We start from the raw sequence: 18242 nt of genomic DNA on the forward strand, positions 1-18242 counted from the left end.
GCCTGATCGGGCATTGCACCGCCGGCCCGATAAGGAGCAAAGACCCGGTGATGAAGCAAGACACCCGCTTGTTGGGTGTGTGAGGGTCTTCATTTCCAGTAGGAGTACCTTCTACTCCGCTTAACTAGACCGTGTTCACACCATCACCTTGGGACCTAGTGATTCTAACACACACTACGTTATTATTAGGAACTGCATACCCTTTTGTTAAGGACTGGGCTAGTTCTCCCTTCATCCTCACTACTTTCTGTATCCTCACCACTTTCCTCCTCTGTAGTATGATTCTCATCTAAGGGATGGCTATTGGAAAGGGGTACTTCAGTAGCATCTTCAGAAGGGGGGCCTCCTGTTCCTGTCCCTAAGGGGCCTAACTGGGAGGCTTTCCTGAGAGCTTTCTGATCTTCATCAGCCTGCAAAAGCTCTCTGAGTTCAGCAGAAGTAGGATTCTTGGGCTGTTTAAGGCCCCTGATATTTGCCAACTGCCTGAGCTCATTTTGATTAAGGGTAGCAAAGATGGATGGTGCCCTCTGGGGGTCACTCTCAACAGAGATGGGTACAGTGGACCCCTCTGCCCCAGCCATTGCTCTTAAGTGTGGGTGGATGTGTTGCAATCTACCTACACTTGGGTTTACCTACTAAACCTATCTAGTAGTTGTAGTCAGGGTGTGCTACTCCCTTTGCTCTACAACAACTAAGTTCAGTAGAACTTAAGTATATCTAATCTTGTTTTATATGTACCTACAGGTACCTATGTGATCTTTCAATTGGTAACCAAGAGATTACAATGGTAAAACACAGCAATCTCAAATCCCACCGCTGCCACCAATGTGAGAAGTTGGCCTGGTATATGATGTTCACTAGTTAAAGTGACCACCTTGTACCATGCCAAGCAACCCTTATGGTGTGGTTGTAAGTCAACCTTTTCGAACTAGCTGCCCTAGTGGTAGCGTAGGCTAAGCAGTCTTTGAGGCTAAACTCGTGAAGCGTGTTAAGCCAGCTGTTTTACCAAATGTAACCCCCTTTTATACCAATGAAAGGACACCACACAGATATATATTCAAAATATATATGTATTTATTTCTCAAAGTAACCCCTAGTCTCTTTATGAGCACAGGAGCACAAATCGTCAAACAAGATTACAGTAGAATACACAGAAGTTGCACTTTATATGGATAGGCCCTGGTGGCCGCTCAAACCATATACTAAAATAGTGGTATAAGTACCACGAACAGAAAAGTGAAAAGGCCTAGGGCCTCTAGAATCGCTGGGCCTACAAGGAGCTAACTTCAGTTAGTGACCAGGAGGTCCACGGGTTGCGTGTGCAGAGCAAATAGTCACACGCGTGCTCCCATAGGTTTTCAATGGGTGCGTAAAAAGTACAAAGTTACTGCAAAAAGGATCTTCCGGTTGGACTATGAACTCAAGATTTGAAACACAGGCACTAGAGATGTAATACTACACTTGGGCACAGGAGTGCCAGCTTTACCTCACCCACAGGAAGCGGGTGCATAGGCCTCGAAGTGCGTCGGGTTTCTTCTATCTGTTCAGTGGAGCCTGAAGACAAAGATGCTGCAGGCGGTCGGTTCGGAAGAGATGAGGTGGATCCAAGGGTGGATCGGAGTTGTAGAAGACCTGTAAGCAGAGGGGACAGTGTTCACAGTCACTAGCCAGTGACCAGCGTGGCACCAGGTGGGTACCAGGCGATGTCGGGTGCAAACAGGAAGAAAGGTGCAGCTTGTCTCTGCAGCCACGTGGTCCCTGAAGGTCGACGACGTCCAGGAGTCGGTTCACGAGCTGTCCCACGCAGGCTCTCGCTGTCGGTGGTGTCGGCGACTTGGTCGAAGCAAACAAGCCTTCGCAAAAGCAATTGTTGTGGAAAACAAAATAAGCTGATGGTTCTGACCAGCAAGGTCAGAGGGATTGCTCCTTTGGAGGGGAGCAAGGGCCAGTCTGGAGCAACCAGACCAGCGGTGTATTTCTTGAAGTTCGTCGCCAAGATGGCCACTAGCCAGCGGGCCAGCAACCGGTTAGGCGCGTCGAGTGGCAAAATGCAGAAGGGCCCCACGCAGATCGTGGAGATGCTGGAGGGCTCACCTTTGGTGCAGATGCTGCTCGAGGGTTGGGCTTCTCAGATCCCAAAGCACAACTTGGAGGGAGCCTCGGTTGTTGCGCTTGCAGCTTGTCGTGTTCGTTTCAAGATGGCTGGCTCCACGTGTCTCGGTGCCTCCACGGGTCTCCTCTTTTCAGGGACTGTGGATCGGGCGGTGAGAGGTCTGGAGGTCCAGGTCTTGTCAGTCTCTGGGCTCGGGCTCCGGCGGGAGGCGGCAGCAAAGCAGACGTTGATTCGCTGGATGGTGCTTGCGTTAGCAAGGTGGTCACTCCCTGACCACAGGGGAGATTTCCTTCAGTCTTCTGTGCAGCAGAATGTCGAAGTTCCCGTCTTCTTCTTAGTTTCAAGTTGATTCCAGGATGTCTGAAGTCTTAGGACACAGCTCCTACCTTTAAGCGGATTCTAGGGGCCGGACTACCTGCTAGGTCCCTCCCTAAGGGTGGGACCAGGAAGGGGGGTGGCTACACCCCCAATCCTTTGTCCAGCTCGCCCCAGGCCCGGGACTGGTGTGCCCCAGGACCGGATTGAACTGGCATATGCACCGAGGCTCCTTGTGAGCCTCAGGCATGTCTGGTTTCTTTCAAGCCCTACCTGACCAATACACAAAATCCTGTCTGGGGTGGTGCACGCACCTCCCCTGGCAGGAAACCCTTTGTCCACACCTCCCAAGCTGGAAGGACTCCCAGCAGCAGGAGGGCAGACTTGTGTCTGTGGTGGCAGCATCCATCTTGTGGAGCTGAGGCTATGTCTGATTTTACCCGGGTTTCAGGTACTGTACATGTCGTGTCCCTCTAGAAGGGTGGAATGCTAACCCCGTCGCTAGATTTGGCGAGGGGTTAGTATTCCAATTCGTATGACACCTTACTCGACATGTTTTGATAAAGCCAAACCAAAGATAGCATTTAACCGCGAGGTTCATAATGCACTTAAGAGTATATGGTATGACGATATCTGGAAACAGTAGAAGGAAGTGGTTCCGACCACTGCAGACAGGCTCAGCTCATGCCAGAGCACCATCTCACATGGAACCAAGCATTCTGCCTTCAGGATTGTTAAGGCCTGCCATAGGAGTGACTTATAGGTTAACATGTGTCCCATTTAAGGTTAGGTATAGGTAATCTACACCTAAGTAAGAGGTGGTTACACCAACTTACCCCAGCTGAGTGATCAGCCAGTTGTGTCAAATTTGTTAGGCCAGGCCTGGGGTGGCATAATACATGCTTCAGCCCCTGGTAGGCCTTGGAGACACCAATGCCCTGCATACCTAGTGTACACTGGTACAGGGGCTCACAGGGTGATCCACTTCCAATTGGTTATGCACCTAGGGTGCATAGTGTAAATTTAGTAGCGAGAACAGCAGGCTGGGGGTCTGATTGGCAGGCCCACAGCCTCAATATGTCAAAAACCAGTGAAGCAAAAAGCAAAAAATTGGGGTGACCATAGGATAGCAGACCCTACTCTCCTACAATATCCCATGTCTGTTCACGTTTTCCAGGATCAGCACACGATGCCTACATCATGAGGCGTAGCAGGGTGCCCGAAATGATGCTGCAGCTGCGCAACGAACGTGCATGTCTTGTTGGTGGGTATGATCTGTTAGTCCTGTATTTAGCCGTTTCTTCATGTCTTACTGCTTCTCCTGACCCACTTCTGTCCATGATGTTTCCATGTAGGGGACGCTGGCTATCCCAACATGCCATGGCTGATGACGCCTCTCCGCCACCCCAGAACAGCCGCAGAACACCGGTACAACGACACCCATGGGCAGACGAGGCGCGTGATTGAGAGGACGTTTGGACTCCTGAAGAGCAGATTCAGGTGCCTCCACAAGACCGGCGGCGCCCTCACATATGCCCCGGTGAAGGTCTGCAAAATCTTCCTTGTGTGCTGCATGCTGTACAACATGGCAGTGGAGAAGGCCGTGCCACTCATCCTGGATCCTGATGAGCAAGATCATCCACCCGTGGAGGATGAAGGGCTTGGGCACGGGGCAAGTGAGGATGAGGATGAGGATGAGGATGAGGACATCCGGAGTCAGCTGATCCGCAACTTCTTCTCATAATGGTGAGTTCCAGTGTCTGAGTGTGCACTCCTACTGCCTTGTGTGGCATGTGTTGCAATGTGTGTGTCGAGCTGACTGTGTGCCAAGTTACTTGGAGGTGTGTTCTGATGTGTCATACAAGTGCAAATGTCATTCCCCATATTTGTGCAGGTACACAAAAATCATTATTCCCATGGTGACAACATCAATCCTGTAGGGTGCATGTACATGTGTGCGGATTACTAGCTCCTCGCTGACTTGTTGTGTGTCTGTCCTCCCCAGGTTCCCGCGGCTGTCGTCTGCTCATGTCATCATTGCACACCTGCTATTCCTCATGATTTTTCCAACATGTGCTGGATCAGAGTTACATGCACAGAGATGGTGAGAAGTCTTTTTTAGTAAGGAGTGCAACAAGGCCTTTTGTGGGTGGTACGAGTTTGTGATATGTGGGTACTGCTCCTGTGCATGTTGTGTTACCATGCATACATGTCGACTCACCATGGGCCACGTGACGTGTTGCATGGCCCCCATTAATTGATAGTCAACCTTCCTGACAGTCATCTGTCATGAATTGTGGATTCTGATGACGGCATCAATGTGTGTCTAACGTCCCTCAGGAACATACGGGATGGTCATGCTGGACATGGTGTGGGACATCCCCATATGAGGCTCAATGTGGAATTGTAGACTCGCCGTGTGCAGCAAGGGGTGTGAGGTCAACCCCTTCACTTGTGTGCCAGCTCATTAGGATTTACCACATCTGTGTGTTGCAGGGGGTGTCCAGTGTGGGTCACACATGTTCAGCCGAATGACCTGTGATTCTGTTCCAATGGATGCAACTCCATTAGTGTGAGGCTGAGTAATAAAGGTATTCGTCATACTCTAAGGTGCCTCGTCTCTGTCAATGCTGGTCTTTGCCACTTGGCATGCGGCATCTCTGGCATACTTGCTGTAGATAATGCATAGGAGTCCTTGTGTAGTTTAGCGACATGCATGCAGTTGCTCATGGATTTGGCTCCCTATTGGGCATGTAGTACATGGTCGTGTATGTTTTTTAGCGAGGTCAACCACACAATGGGCCATCACCAGTTGCTGAGGGTGTGTCTCCAGTGCGCAGGTCGACCTTCAGTTTCCTGATCCTGTGTAATGGTTCTTTGGGGATTGGGCATGCATTGTCTCTGGGTGTGCCATGTGACACTGGACACTCCTCACTTTACACACGCGCCTGTTGCAGTTGCCCTTCTGACATCCTAGTGTTTGTGTGCAAGATGGGCCATTTGGCAGGGGGATGGCGCCTGCTGCTGCAGGCCCTGCACAGGCACACAGTGGCCACACTCACAAGATGTTGTGCATCATGTTTTGCTCGCTCACATTTGCCATGCTAGTCCACAGCATCTGTACCCCATGCTGCAACGCACTCTGCATCATGCACATGATCCACAGATAGATCCACTCCAAGTTACGACAGGCCATCCCCCAGGTCCATGACGACATCCATCTCATATACTGCCCTGCCCTCTACGGAGCAAGTACATCCACACTCCAAGGACACTGGTCCACTTCCAGGGGGCATCTGCACACCTCAGCTTCTACGCCCTGCGCCCCAGCCACCTCACCGTCCACCATAGCTGGCTGCAATGGATCACTGTCTGCTGCAGGATGTCCTCCGCACACCCCACCCACACTCAGGAGGCAGTCCACAAACCCGACCCCACACCAACCTTGTACGTCTATCATCCTAGATCCCGTTGGTCCATCTCCGTGCATCCAACCTTTCCCTGGCCCCCGTTCTTCTCATCCACCGTACTCCAGCATACAGGACATAGTTCTCCCACCTGGCCACAAATCCCTGGGACTCCCTCCCCGGGTACCTCCACATGGGCCATGGCCTCTATGCCTTGATGATGATCTCCCAAATAGGTCTGTCCGCACAGTTTAGCAAGCCCCCCCTCAGCAGCCAGAGGCCATCACAGGTGAGTGTTGTGCTCCATGCCTACATTGACTGATACTTGTGACCCATGTGTGTCCTGTACCAGACTCTGTTCCCAGGGGATGGATGGCTGGAGTTGGTTCAACACTCACGCATAGTTAGACATTTCCACACACATATGTCGTAGAATAATGCAAAATGACAGCAACATCTCATGTGCAGAACAATGTGACTTTATTTTTGGTGGGGTGCGTCTTTTGGTAGATGTGCTAAGGTGCACTACCGGGGGAATAGAATCCAAAGTTCACTGGGGGAGATGGCATCCTTGGCATTGGAAGTCATCAGAGTCCAGACCACAGTGTTGGTCATCATTGGTCAGACTGGGACCAGCAAGTCCATGTGGCAGAGAATGTCATTGGGTGAGGTGCTGCTGTTGCGCCCGAGGGCCAGGTGCCAGGCCAGGTGACCTGGGAGATGGGGATGGTCCGCTGACTCTCACGGTCTCTTACGTGGATGACCCACTTTCCTCCAGGGACCCTCAGATGCAGGCCTTGACGATGCTAGGGACGCTCCGTCAGATGAATCCTCCTCCTCCTCCCTCCCTGTGGCTGGTGCTGGTCTACGCCTGGTGGCTCAGGGAGGGTTTGCCAGACTTTGGGCGATCTGACGGAGTGATTGGCTCACGTCCCTGTGCACCGCCAGGAGCTCAGCCAGTCTTGCCTCCATCCGTCCTTGTTGTTGTTGGTGACTGGCATGATGCTCGACCTGCAGGTTCTTGATCTCATCGAGGGTCCCCTGCATCCCGGAAAGTATGACCACGACCTGGTCGATGCCTCTGGTGTCACGCCGGTATGAGTCCAGGATGTTGCGTAGGTGGGCCATACCGGGGTCCTGAGCTGGCTGGTCAGGTTCGCGCCTCCGCCTGCCTCCACTCCCACCACCCCTGCCCACACGTGCCTGGCCTGCCGTTGTGGGCACATCGGGTCTACGGGACCCCTGAGGGATGGCATCGGCAGGGTTGTCTGCCTCCTCCTGGGTATCCGCAGAACCTTGTCCCTCCCGGTCAGACTGGCTGTGTTGTTCAGTGCGAGCAGGGATCCTGGGTGTATCCTGGGATGTGGCGGGAATGGGGGTGGTGGTTGGCACAGATGTACCTGACGCAGGTGCTGCAGGAGCTTGTACACCAGAGGGGCCAGGTTGGTCGGGATCATCCACGGAGTGGTGAGAGTCGTCGCTGCCGTTGGGATCGTCGTCACGCGGTGCCTGGGACTGTGAATCTTCCCCCCCAGTGTTGGGGGGAGATCGTCGACGTCGCCCTGTGTGTGAGAGAGGGACAATGTTAATGCTGTTTCATGACACATCCATATTTCATACCTATTCAAGTTGACACAGTTCCCCCTGGTATTTGGATGTCCCTGGCATTCCTCTCAGTGTCCACTTGGGGATGGGTATGTTGCGGGGGACAGATTGGGATGTTCTCCTGAGTGTGTGGCCTGTAGATAGTTGGCTCTGATCAGGCACGAAACACCCATTGGGCTAACAGGGCTTGTGCCCCCCCCTCCCGTCATGTGTGTCAGCCCGGCTGAGACAGCCTCGCGGGCTGGCGTCCGTCTAATTGCATCCGGACCCGAGAACTTCACAGGTGTATGGTAGACCATTTACTCGAAAATTCGGCTTTTGTTGTGTTTTCACCCATTCTTACAGCCACTCTGCCTAGGGCTGGTTGATTTCCCCCCCCCCAATCTTTTACTGCCCCCCCCCGGAAGTTGGCTGTAGTTGCCCGCCTGGCTCTGATGCTTACTTGGCTCCGGATTGGTCTTGTTGTGTCACATGTCCATTGTGGGAGTGGGTGTATCCGTTGCCTGCCCCGGGGGTGTGTGCTTGTGGGTGGGGGGGGGTGACCTGTCATGCTGTGGTGTGTTGTGTGAGTCGTCATTGGGTCTCCCAGGTGATGTGTGTGTCCCCTCATGGTGTATGCTGGCATGACAGTGTGTGTGAGTTCCTGTGCTAGATGCCTGTGCTTGTGGAGTTGGTGTTTGAGTGTAGAGTGGTCCCAGTAGGGCGTTGTGCTGCATACAGCAGGGCCCAGTGTCAGCGACCTTGTTAGTAGTTTGCCAGTCCCTGTGCATTGTGCATGGGTATGTCCCTATGCCAAATGGGCTGGGACATTGGTGTCTGCGTCTCATTTTCACGATGTGTTGTGTGGGGCCCACCCTCCCAGCCTCCCGGACATCCTGTCTTGTGTTTGTGGTTGTTGTGGCCTTGGACATGGCCTTGCCTTGATTTGTGAAGGGTGAATGGTGACGTTCGTGGCATGGCCATGGTTATTGAGTGTGGTTGTGTGCGGTGAGTGCTTGGGGGTGGGTGCGTGCATTTGTTGTGGTTGGCAGGCGTGCAACTCCCATTGGACTCACAGGGCTTCAGCCCCACCCCCGTCGTGTGTGGCAGCTCGGGATGAGACAGCTTCCCGGTGCACTCACAGCCGCACCCGAACACTTCACAGGTCTTTCAGAGGCCATTTGCGTGTTAATGAGGCCTCGCGGTTGTTTCACCCCTTTGACAGCCCCTGCAGCTCCATTCTGCCTATGGCTTACAAGATTCATCCCCCCATGGCAATTTTTCTTAGCCTCCCCCGAAATTTTGCTATAGTTGCGCCTCTGGTGGTTGGGGTGTGGATGCCATTCCCCCAAGTTACATGAGTTGTTTGTGTACTCACCAGGCTCTGCGACTCCGTCCACTCCGTGTACTCCCACCGTCGGTAGAATGGCCATCACCTTCTCCTCCCAGGGATGGTACTGTACGCGTCTGCGGGGCGGCCCACCTCCAGTGATGTTGGCCTGGGCATGTTCTTCATTCATCTTCCTCTTGACCGCCCTGCGCAGATCGTACCACCTGGCTTGCCATTCATGCCTGGTCCTTCGAACGGGCTCAACAGCATTCACCTTGTCGACGATCCTCTGCCACATGGCAGGTTTTTCAGATATGCTGGTCTGTCTGACCATTGTTCCAAACAGCTGTGGCTCGACTCTGATGACTTCGTCGACGAGAAGCTCCAGCTCCGCCGTAGTGAACTTTGGATACTTGTCTGTGGGCATGGTGTGGGGTGTGGGCGGTTGTGGGTGTGTGGGTGTGAATGTGTGTGTGTGTGACTGTGAAGAGGGGGATGTTTGTGGGGGAGGTTGTGTGAAGGTGTGTGAGTGGCGGGGTAGCAAAGGTATGAGTTCTGTGGGGTGGTTTATGTGTGAGCTCTGTCCGCAGTAGGTCTGTTGCAAGGGCTCATGGTTTGTGTGTGTGGGCCCTTTTTATTGGTCCATTGTTGGGTGTGGCTGTGTTTGAATTTTGGTGGGTGTGTTATACGAGGTGGTTGTGTTTGGGGCCTCTGTTGGCCAGTTTGGATGTGGCAGGTCAGTCATTGAGTTGTGTTTTTTAGTGTGAACGTGTTTTGTGTGTTTGTGCGAGTCGCTTTGGACCTCCTTGTGCTGTTTTCCACTGTCCTGGTTCTGTATGTGTGATTTTTGCGTAGGTAGGCGCCGTACATTCGCGATGGTGTGTGAGGGTGCTGGGGTTCGGTGTTGGTGTACGGCAAGTTAATGCGGTGGGGGGGCTGGGGGTACAGTGCGGACAGGGTGGTGTACGGTGCAGACGTATTGTGGGGGGGCTGTGCGGCTCGTACACGGGCATGGATTTACCCGTGTACTTGTGTGCTTCAGCGTTGGCTCCGTACGGGCCTTTTTCCGTGCGATTGGGTTTTCGGACTGGCGGTCGGGATCGTACTTGCGCGCTCGGACTTGTGTTTTACGATTTGTAAGTGGAACTGTCCGGATCACTTTCGTACACTTTTCCAGACGATATTCAGACGTGGTCACTTTCCGACGCACGCTCGTAGACTTTTCCCAACACTATTCGTAGTTATTTTTCACGTCCCAATCGTACTTGCCAGTTTGTACGGTACTTGTGCGACTCGTACGTAAAAAAATACGGATGCGAGTCGTACGGTATTTTTTTTTACCGGATCGGAATCGACACCTGAATGTTAAAACCAACTTCCTTAAAAGATACATTTTATCATTCTGAGTTCAGGCATACTAAACTTGAATTTCTACCTAGTTCCCTGAGTCAGTTAGGATTATATGATGTAATAATCAAACTGCCCATTCTGGCCTATGGGGAACAGGTAGCCTTGCAATAGTGAAAAACAAAAATGGCTGTAATTCACTTTTAGAACATAACACATACATCAGGGCTTGTCCTACCTTTTACCTACAATGCACCCTGCCCATGGGCCTATCATAGGGGTGACTAATATGCAGAAAAGGGAAGGTTTAGGGACTGGCAAGTGGGTGCACTTGCCCAGTCAACATGGCAGTACCAGACTGCACACAGGCTCTGCAATGGCAGGCCTGAGACACACTTTTACAGGTTGCTTCTGTGGGTGGCACAACCAGTGCTGCAAGCCTACCAGCAGCATTTGATTTACAAGCCCTGGGCACACTCAGAGCACTGTACTAGGGTCTGACAAGTAAACCAAATCAGCCAATCATGGAATCACTAATCCTTACATCAATTTACCATAGGGAGAGCATATGCACTTTAGCACTGATCAGCAGTGGTAAAGTGCCCAGAGTCATAAAATCAACAAAAACAGGTCAGAAAAAATACAGGAGGAAGGCAAAATGTTCAGGGTTGTCCCTGCAAAAATGGACAAGTCCAACAGTTGTCAATGATAAGGACTACCAGGTTCTAGAAATTTTTGTCAGGAGGTGCTCCTTACGCCTAAAAAATGTTGATGGCTGGTCTTGGCATCAAAAAGTTTGAAGGCCACTGCTCTAGATACATGGATCCCTGTGTGAATTTCTTGCACCTGTCATGTGACTGCGCCGACATTAACTGGTGCTGGAGCACTGTCTTTGATGCAATAGATGAAATGCTGGATATGAGATTGGAGCGTTCTCCCTTGACTGCACTGCTGGGATATGTGGGGAATGTCCCGTTAGACAACAGGAAATTAATCACGCTGCTCCTGCTTCTTGGTAAACGTCAAGTAGTGATGTGTTGGTGCCGCCGCTCGATCCCTCGTGTCGAGGATTGGCTTAGGGACGCAGCGTTTTGTCAGGGTCTGCTGGCAGCCTACTGGGATCTAATGCCTGTCCAGGCGCGAGCCAGAGATATCTGGGGCCTTTTGCAGACCTATCTGTGATTGCGAGCACAAGAGGAGACGCAGTCCCCCCTCCCATCTTTCCTCATGTGTGCCGACTGGATGCCAATAGTGTGTGATGATGGACATTGCTGTCGCTCTGGGTACAGAAGTAAGCTGAGGAGGTCAGCCCTCTCCCTTGCCCTCCCTCTTTTTTTACTTCTCATTCGCTTTCTTTGTGCCCCTCTAATTTCTTAGTTTTGAGGTTATGGAATCAAGATTTGCCTTATATATGTATTACGTAATGGCATAGTGTTCTTGTTCTAGATGACTCTGTGTAAGAACTGTATGGAGCTCAGTTTCTTCAAACAATACTAGGATGATGCTGTCTTACTGCATTCTTCAGACTGTACTGACCTATACCTTCAATAAACTGAAATTTAAAAAAAAACATTGCAAAAGAAGTTATATTAGCAAAGGGGACCTCAAAATGAGCAGAGGGCTGGGGATTAAAAATAGTACATGCAGAAGACACACCTTCTTTATGTATATTTAAGAAATAATTATTCAATTAATGGCTCCAGTCACTTCCTAATATAATGTATACTTCGTATTATTACCAATAAGACAATTTAATCTTCATTTTTCTCGTTTATTCAAAATAGAAAGTTTGGTTGACAAACATCGCATATTTTTATTTCTACTCTATCATGAGGCCAGCATCTAACATTTGTATTAGGAAACAATCCTACATTTTCCGAATTTAGAAATAGAACTTCATGCTATGAGGCACTTTTACAAATATTGCAGATAAGAAAGTTGCCTACTGTAGAACTCAAATAGAAGGAGGTCATAAACGGGTAAACAGGGACTAGTCGTGACCCCTGAGCCTTCCTTGAGTTAGAATGCAGCTCTGTTTGAGACAAATACAGTGTGTGCTTCTTACTTCATACAAAATCTTCTTGGCACATTGTTACTTGAAGAAAAATGCTTCATAAATTGCATTAATACACATTACAGTAAAAAAGAATGATGAGCATTGCAGAATGTCACCAGGCACTCGCAGGCATGCAGCGATACACTCTGTGGTGGGGCAGAGTAAGTAAGGGGCATATCAGCAACAACCGGTGATAATTATCCCTAAGCGCACTTAGCACTAGGATAATTATCGCCGGCTAGGGTGGATTTTTATCGCTGAAATAGCGTGCTATTAGCAACGCTTATCTCAAAAGCGATAAAAATCCTAGCGGTAACTGCCTAACGTGAGATTATAGCTGGATACCCAGCTATAATTTTACGCAATGTGGCGTTAGCTTGATGATAGGGACTCACAAACTTAGCCATGATATCCACCTAAGTCAGTCCTGAAGCAGGCGTAAGGAAAGTAGCGATAACAGGGGTTATCGCTACTTTTCTTGCCGCTATGCTTCATAGCGTGGGGCTTGATGAAAGGAGAAATGTCGCTTAGCGACATTTCTTCTGTTATGTCAGGTCAGGAACGCCCACTTTACATCTCATTAGAGATGCAAAGCTGGGCGTTCAGAATTCTGGCGCTAAAGCAAGGTTTCACGCGTTAGAGTGAGCTTGCTAATTAGGTGATAAAATTATCGCCACTTTTTGGCCCTAAACGGCCGCAAAAGCGGCGATAATTCTATCGCCTCGCCTTGCTAATATGCCCCTTAGTAAGTTAACATGAAGTTGGACATCCTGATTATTATAACACTTTGTTTAATACTGGTGTCGCAAGTCATGTCAGTGTTGCTTACTTCAAGTACCCATCAAAGGGTTTCAAGGAGAGTAAACAGTCATTTTTATTACAAATCTATCTTCTGTTTTTTCTTCCTCTGTGTCATGATTTTATTTTGGGCTCAGTACTCCTTAGATTTAGGTCATCACAATGGGTCCGATTCACAAAGGTAACTTATGCTTTTGAGTACTTTGATTTTTTAGTGCAAAAATACTCATAGGAAATATGGTTAAATTAAACTAAATTTTTTAAAATTGTTAAAAATATAAGTAAATATAAAGAAATGTTAAAGATATATACAAAACGGTACATATTTTGTATTTAATTATAAAATGCCTGTGTGCTTTCTATACTATTATTCCTTTGTGCATGTGAGTTGGTGAGTGAGATACCTTACCAGAGTGCAACATAGACAACAGTTCTTATAGATTCTGCCCTATTCGCAAACCAATGCAGAAGAGATGTTTTTTTTTTAGTTAAGTAGTTTTTATTGAAGATAAAAGCACACAAGATAAGCAATACAAATTAAGCCAGTAGGAGTAAGTAAATTGTAAAACATGTCAGCAAATATAGAGGATGCCTATACAATAAGCTAATACTACGGAGGGAGGAAACAGAGTTTAAGCAATATAAACAGAGAAAAACTTAACAGTTGGCTAAGAACAGTCAATAATAGGTAAAGCATAATATATCACCAAGAGGTATAAAACTCCTAAAAATGTAATAGTGCAGATATACAATTTAAGTAGACGAGTGAACATTTTTATGAAAAAGGGGAGAAGGGAAGAGAAAAAGAAAAAGGATAGGAGGAGAGAGATAAGAGTAGTACAGGAAAGAGAGAGGACAGAAAGAAAAGAGAGAAGAACAAGATGTTAAGAATAGATAGAGACTATGATGATGATGATAAGAAGGATGTAAAGGGTAGCCATAGTAGGTCGGACTTAATTTGTACGTGAATGGAGGACTGAGGGATAGAGGCAATTCTATGTTCATCACAAATATAATTCCACCAATGAAGAAAGGATAATTTAGAATTATCTTTCCAGCAAGTGAGTATGACTTTAAGGCCACAGCAAGGAATAAGTCTAACAACGGAGAGGAAGGAGTGGCTAGATCAAAATCTGGTGAAACAGTGCCCAAAAATACATTTTGAATATTAAGTTGTACATTATTAGAAAAGATCCAAGGACATTTTGACCAAATCTCCTTCCAAAAGGCATAAACTTTAGGACAGTAAAACAATAAATGTACTAAGGAGCCTTCAGCATTAGAGCAAGACCAACAAGATGGTGTGACAGAGTGATTGAATTTATGTAGCAAAAGAGGAGTAATGATGACTCTATTAAAAATAAAAAAGAGGGACTGTGTGAGATTTGCAGCTTTGGAGGTTTTGAATAGTTTCTACCAAAACTTATCCCAATGTGATACTGATAGAGTCAAGGAAAGGTCATGTTCCCACTCTAGTTCCACCTTAGATTTAACCCGTGTGCAGATAGGAGTAGATAGAGATTTATAGATATAAGAGGCACTAGGAGTAGTATCGGAAGAAGTGTGAAATAATGAAGAGTCAGAAGGAGAGGAAGAAGGAGCTGGAGGAGAAGAGAATTTCTGTAGACACTCCTACAGAATTGGGGCTAGCGTATCATATTGCAGAATACAGGAATCAGGAAGATTGAAGGTAACTTGTAACTGATGGAAAGAGAGAATTACATTGTTGACAATTAGTTGATGTACAAAAAGAAGGCCCTTTTCTTTCCATTGTTTGTAATAGAATGACTTGTGGCGAAATTTAATGTACTTATTAAACCAAAGAGATGACGCTAGAAAAGATTCTTAGTTATTCATGTTCTTAAAGAAAAGAGTGTGCAACAACATATGGGAATGTTTCAAAATAGGATATTTGGAAATAAAAGTACAGTTAGACATGTGTACAACATCTCGTATTGAAAATTCATTAAGCAAGGAGCATTCAACATTAACCCACGCGGGTTTAGGCAAGTCTTGATAATCCCTAGACAAGGCAAAAAATTGACGAATCAAGAATGCATTATGATACAAATTAAAATCAGGGAATCTTACACCTCCTTCATTTTTAGGACGAATCAATTTAGCCAGAGCAATACGTGCATGCTTGTTATTCCATAGGAACTTTGTGCATAGCGAATTAATCTGGGAAAAATAATATTTAGGAATTTTGAAGGGTAACATAGATAATATAAACAAAATCTGAGGAACAATCATCATTTTGATTGTATCAAGTCTGCCCCACCAAGAAAGGAACAATGGAGACCATAAATTCAACAAATTAGTAATTTTAAATTTTAAGGCAGAGAAATTCTGTACAAGTGTATCACGAATGGTGGGGGTAAACCATGTACCAAGGTATTTTATTTTCTGGGGACACCATGTGAAATTAGACGATTCAAACATATATCTGTAACATGAAGGATTTAAAGGTAAAATCTCAGTTTTAGAGAAGTTCAATTTGTAACCTGAAACCTTAGCGAACGATGCAATTTCCTTCAAAAAGGGGGGCAGGGAGGATACAGGGTTAGACATATAAATAAGCACATCATCAGCATATGCGGACAGTTTAATTTGTTGAGATTTAAGATTGAAACCAGTAATGAGAGAATTACTTCTGATACGCTCCAGAAATGGTTCTAGACATAACAGGAAAAGTAATGGAGAAAGCGGGCAGCCCTGGCGAGTACCTCTTTGAAGGGAAAAATAAGGGGAGAAAAGACCATTAACAAAAATACAAGCTTTGGGGTTGGTGTATAATAACTTAACATAAGAAATAAACTTTGGACCAAAGCCAAACCATCGTAAGGTGTGAAGCAGAAATTCCCAATTAACACGATCAAAGGCTTTTTCAGCGTCCAGGGATAAAGCCGCTAATGGGGAGGGATATTTTGTACTAAGAGCAAGGATATTGGAAAACATTCTGGCATTGTCAGAGGCCAAGCGACCTTTAACTAAACCAACTTGGTCAGGATTAATGAGATGGGGAATAATTTTCTCTAAACGAGAAGCCAATATTTTTGCAAAGATTTTACAATCATAATTAATTAATGAAATAGGACGAACATTTTTACAATAGGAGGGATCTTTATCTGGTTTGGGGATTACAATGATAAGAGCTTCCAAAAAAGAACCACAGGCTTGGGAATTGGAGATAAAAGAATTAAAAAGTTCTAATAATTTGGGTGCAAAAATTGAGGAGAAAGCAGAAAGTAATTCAATTGAAAAACCATCCGGGCCAGGAGCTTTTGCTTTCTTCATAGATTTAAGTGCATCAGATAATTCTTGTAAGGACACTTCATCTTCAAGGAGTTGAAAATTATCTTGGGAAATTTGAGGCTTAGGGATATCCCTGAAAAAAGTAGCAAAATCATCTTCAGAGGGATTGGTGGTTTCAGTGTAAAGGAGCCTATAATACGATTGAAATGTGTCAATAATATCTGAATCAGATGAGAGGAGAGAGTCGTCAAATTCTGAATGGATTGGGCCAATGGCTTTTCGTTCTGATTTAATTCTTAGATAGTTTGCCAACATTTTCCCGGCTTTATTTTGGCCTCCGTGATATTTCGACTTAACCTTGAGGAGAATATTACAGGCCTCCGTTATGGCAATCTTATTCAGGGTGGATTTGGCTTTGATTAACTCTTGTAGAGATGATGAGGATTTGGAAGAGTAATACTTATGCTCTAACGCTTTTATGTGGGTTAAAGTTTCTTTATATTTAGCATGCAGCAATTTTTTCGTCTTTGAGGAATAGGCAATAGTAAAGGCTCTGCAAGATGCTTTAAAAGCATCCCAATTGTTGTGTAGGGAGGTATCAAAGGATTTATTAAAAGAAAAAAATTCCTTAATAAAAGCGGTCGCTTCTGAAATAAAAGTGCGATCTGATAAAAGAAAGTTATTAAAACGCCATCTACCTTGTTTGCAAGTGGTGAGGGATAAGTCAATATGGGTGGAGACAGGAGCATGGTCAGAAATAAAAATAGATCCAATCTCAGATGACTGGAGACAAGGTAGCAGTGATTTGGAAACAAGAATATAATCAATACGAGATCTAGTATGATGTACAGGTGAAAAGAAAGTAAATTCTGAGGTATCAGGGTTACAAGTTTTCCAAGTATCGAATAGCGGGCGAGAGGAAATGGCTGTTTGAAAGGATTTGTGGGATTTGTCAGGTTTGAACTTGCATTTGGATTGCCTATCAGTGAACGGGTCTAACCAATTATTAAAATCACCACCAATCACAATATTAGAATTAGGAAGTGACAATAATTTCAATTTTACAGAATTCCAAAATTCAATGTCTGGTTTAACAGGTCAGTAAATATTGAAAAAAGTCAATTGTCGTTTATTAATGATAACCTCAGCCAATACCCAACGGCCATTCGGATCACACTCAGATGATATGATTTGTGCATTAATGGATTTATGAAATAAGATAGCGACACCACCGTGTCGGTCACTAGCAGGAGAGAAAACGATCTGATTGACCCATTGACGTTTAAGTTTAAGTGATTCTTTATCATTGCAATGAGTTTCCTGTAAAAAAGCAACCTGGGTGTTAAGTTTAGCTAGATGAGACAATACCTTTTGACGCTTGACGGGGTGACCCAGACCACGAACATTCCACGACACGACATTAACCATATTTCCGGGACCAGGGGAAGGTACGAACATAGGACCATAAAACTGCAGGGATGACAAGAGGAAAAAAGGGAAGACATGTTACAATCAGTAAAACATGAAGACAAATCTTATGAAATAAGCCAGACCTAGAAAACAAGAGTAAAAATGAGGGAGAACGAAGAAAAGAAAAATAGAAAGGAGGGAGAGGAAGAGGAAGGAGATGAGAAAGGGGGAAGAAGAGAAAAGTAAACAGACCAAGGACGAACATCCAGATCTGAAAAAAGAAAGAAGATCTAAGAGCAGGGAAACGTGGTGACACCGAAGGACGCGGACCACAATGAAAGCAGGGGCAGAGGACAAAAATAAGAAATGGGCTATAAGCCTCACAAGAATAAAGAAGGACAGGAAATCAACATAAGAAAACAGGCAAGTCAAAGAAAACAATTAAAGCAGGAACAATCCGATAATGTAAATGAAGTCAGGAGCCAGTATCCATGCCATGCGAAGAAAAGTTCTGCAGAAAAAGTCTGAGTTTATCCGGATCCTCAAAGGAGCGAGAGCGACCCTCATGAGTGATTTTGCAGAGGCAGGGATGAAGAATTCCATATTGAATGTTGAGTTGTCGCATTT

The sequence above is a fragment of the Triturus cristatus genome, chromosome 9 (assembly GCF_964204655.1).
Source record: "Triturus cristatus chromosome 9, aTriCri1.1, whole genome shotgun sequence".
Classification (NCBI taxonomy): Eukaryota; Metazoa; Chordata; class Amphibia; order Caudata; family Salamandridae; genus Triturus; species Triturus cristatus.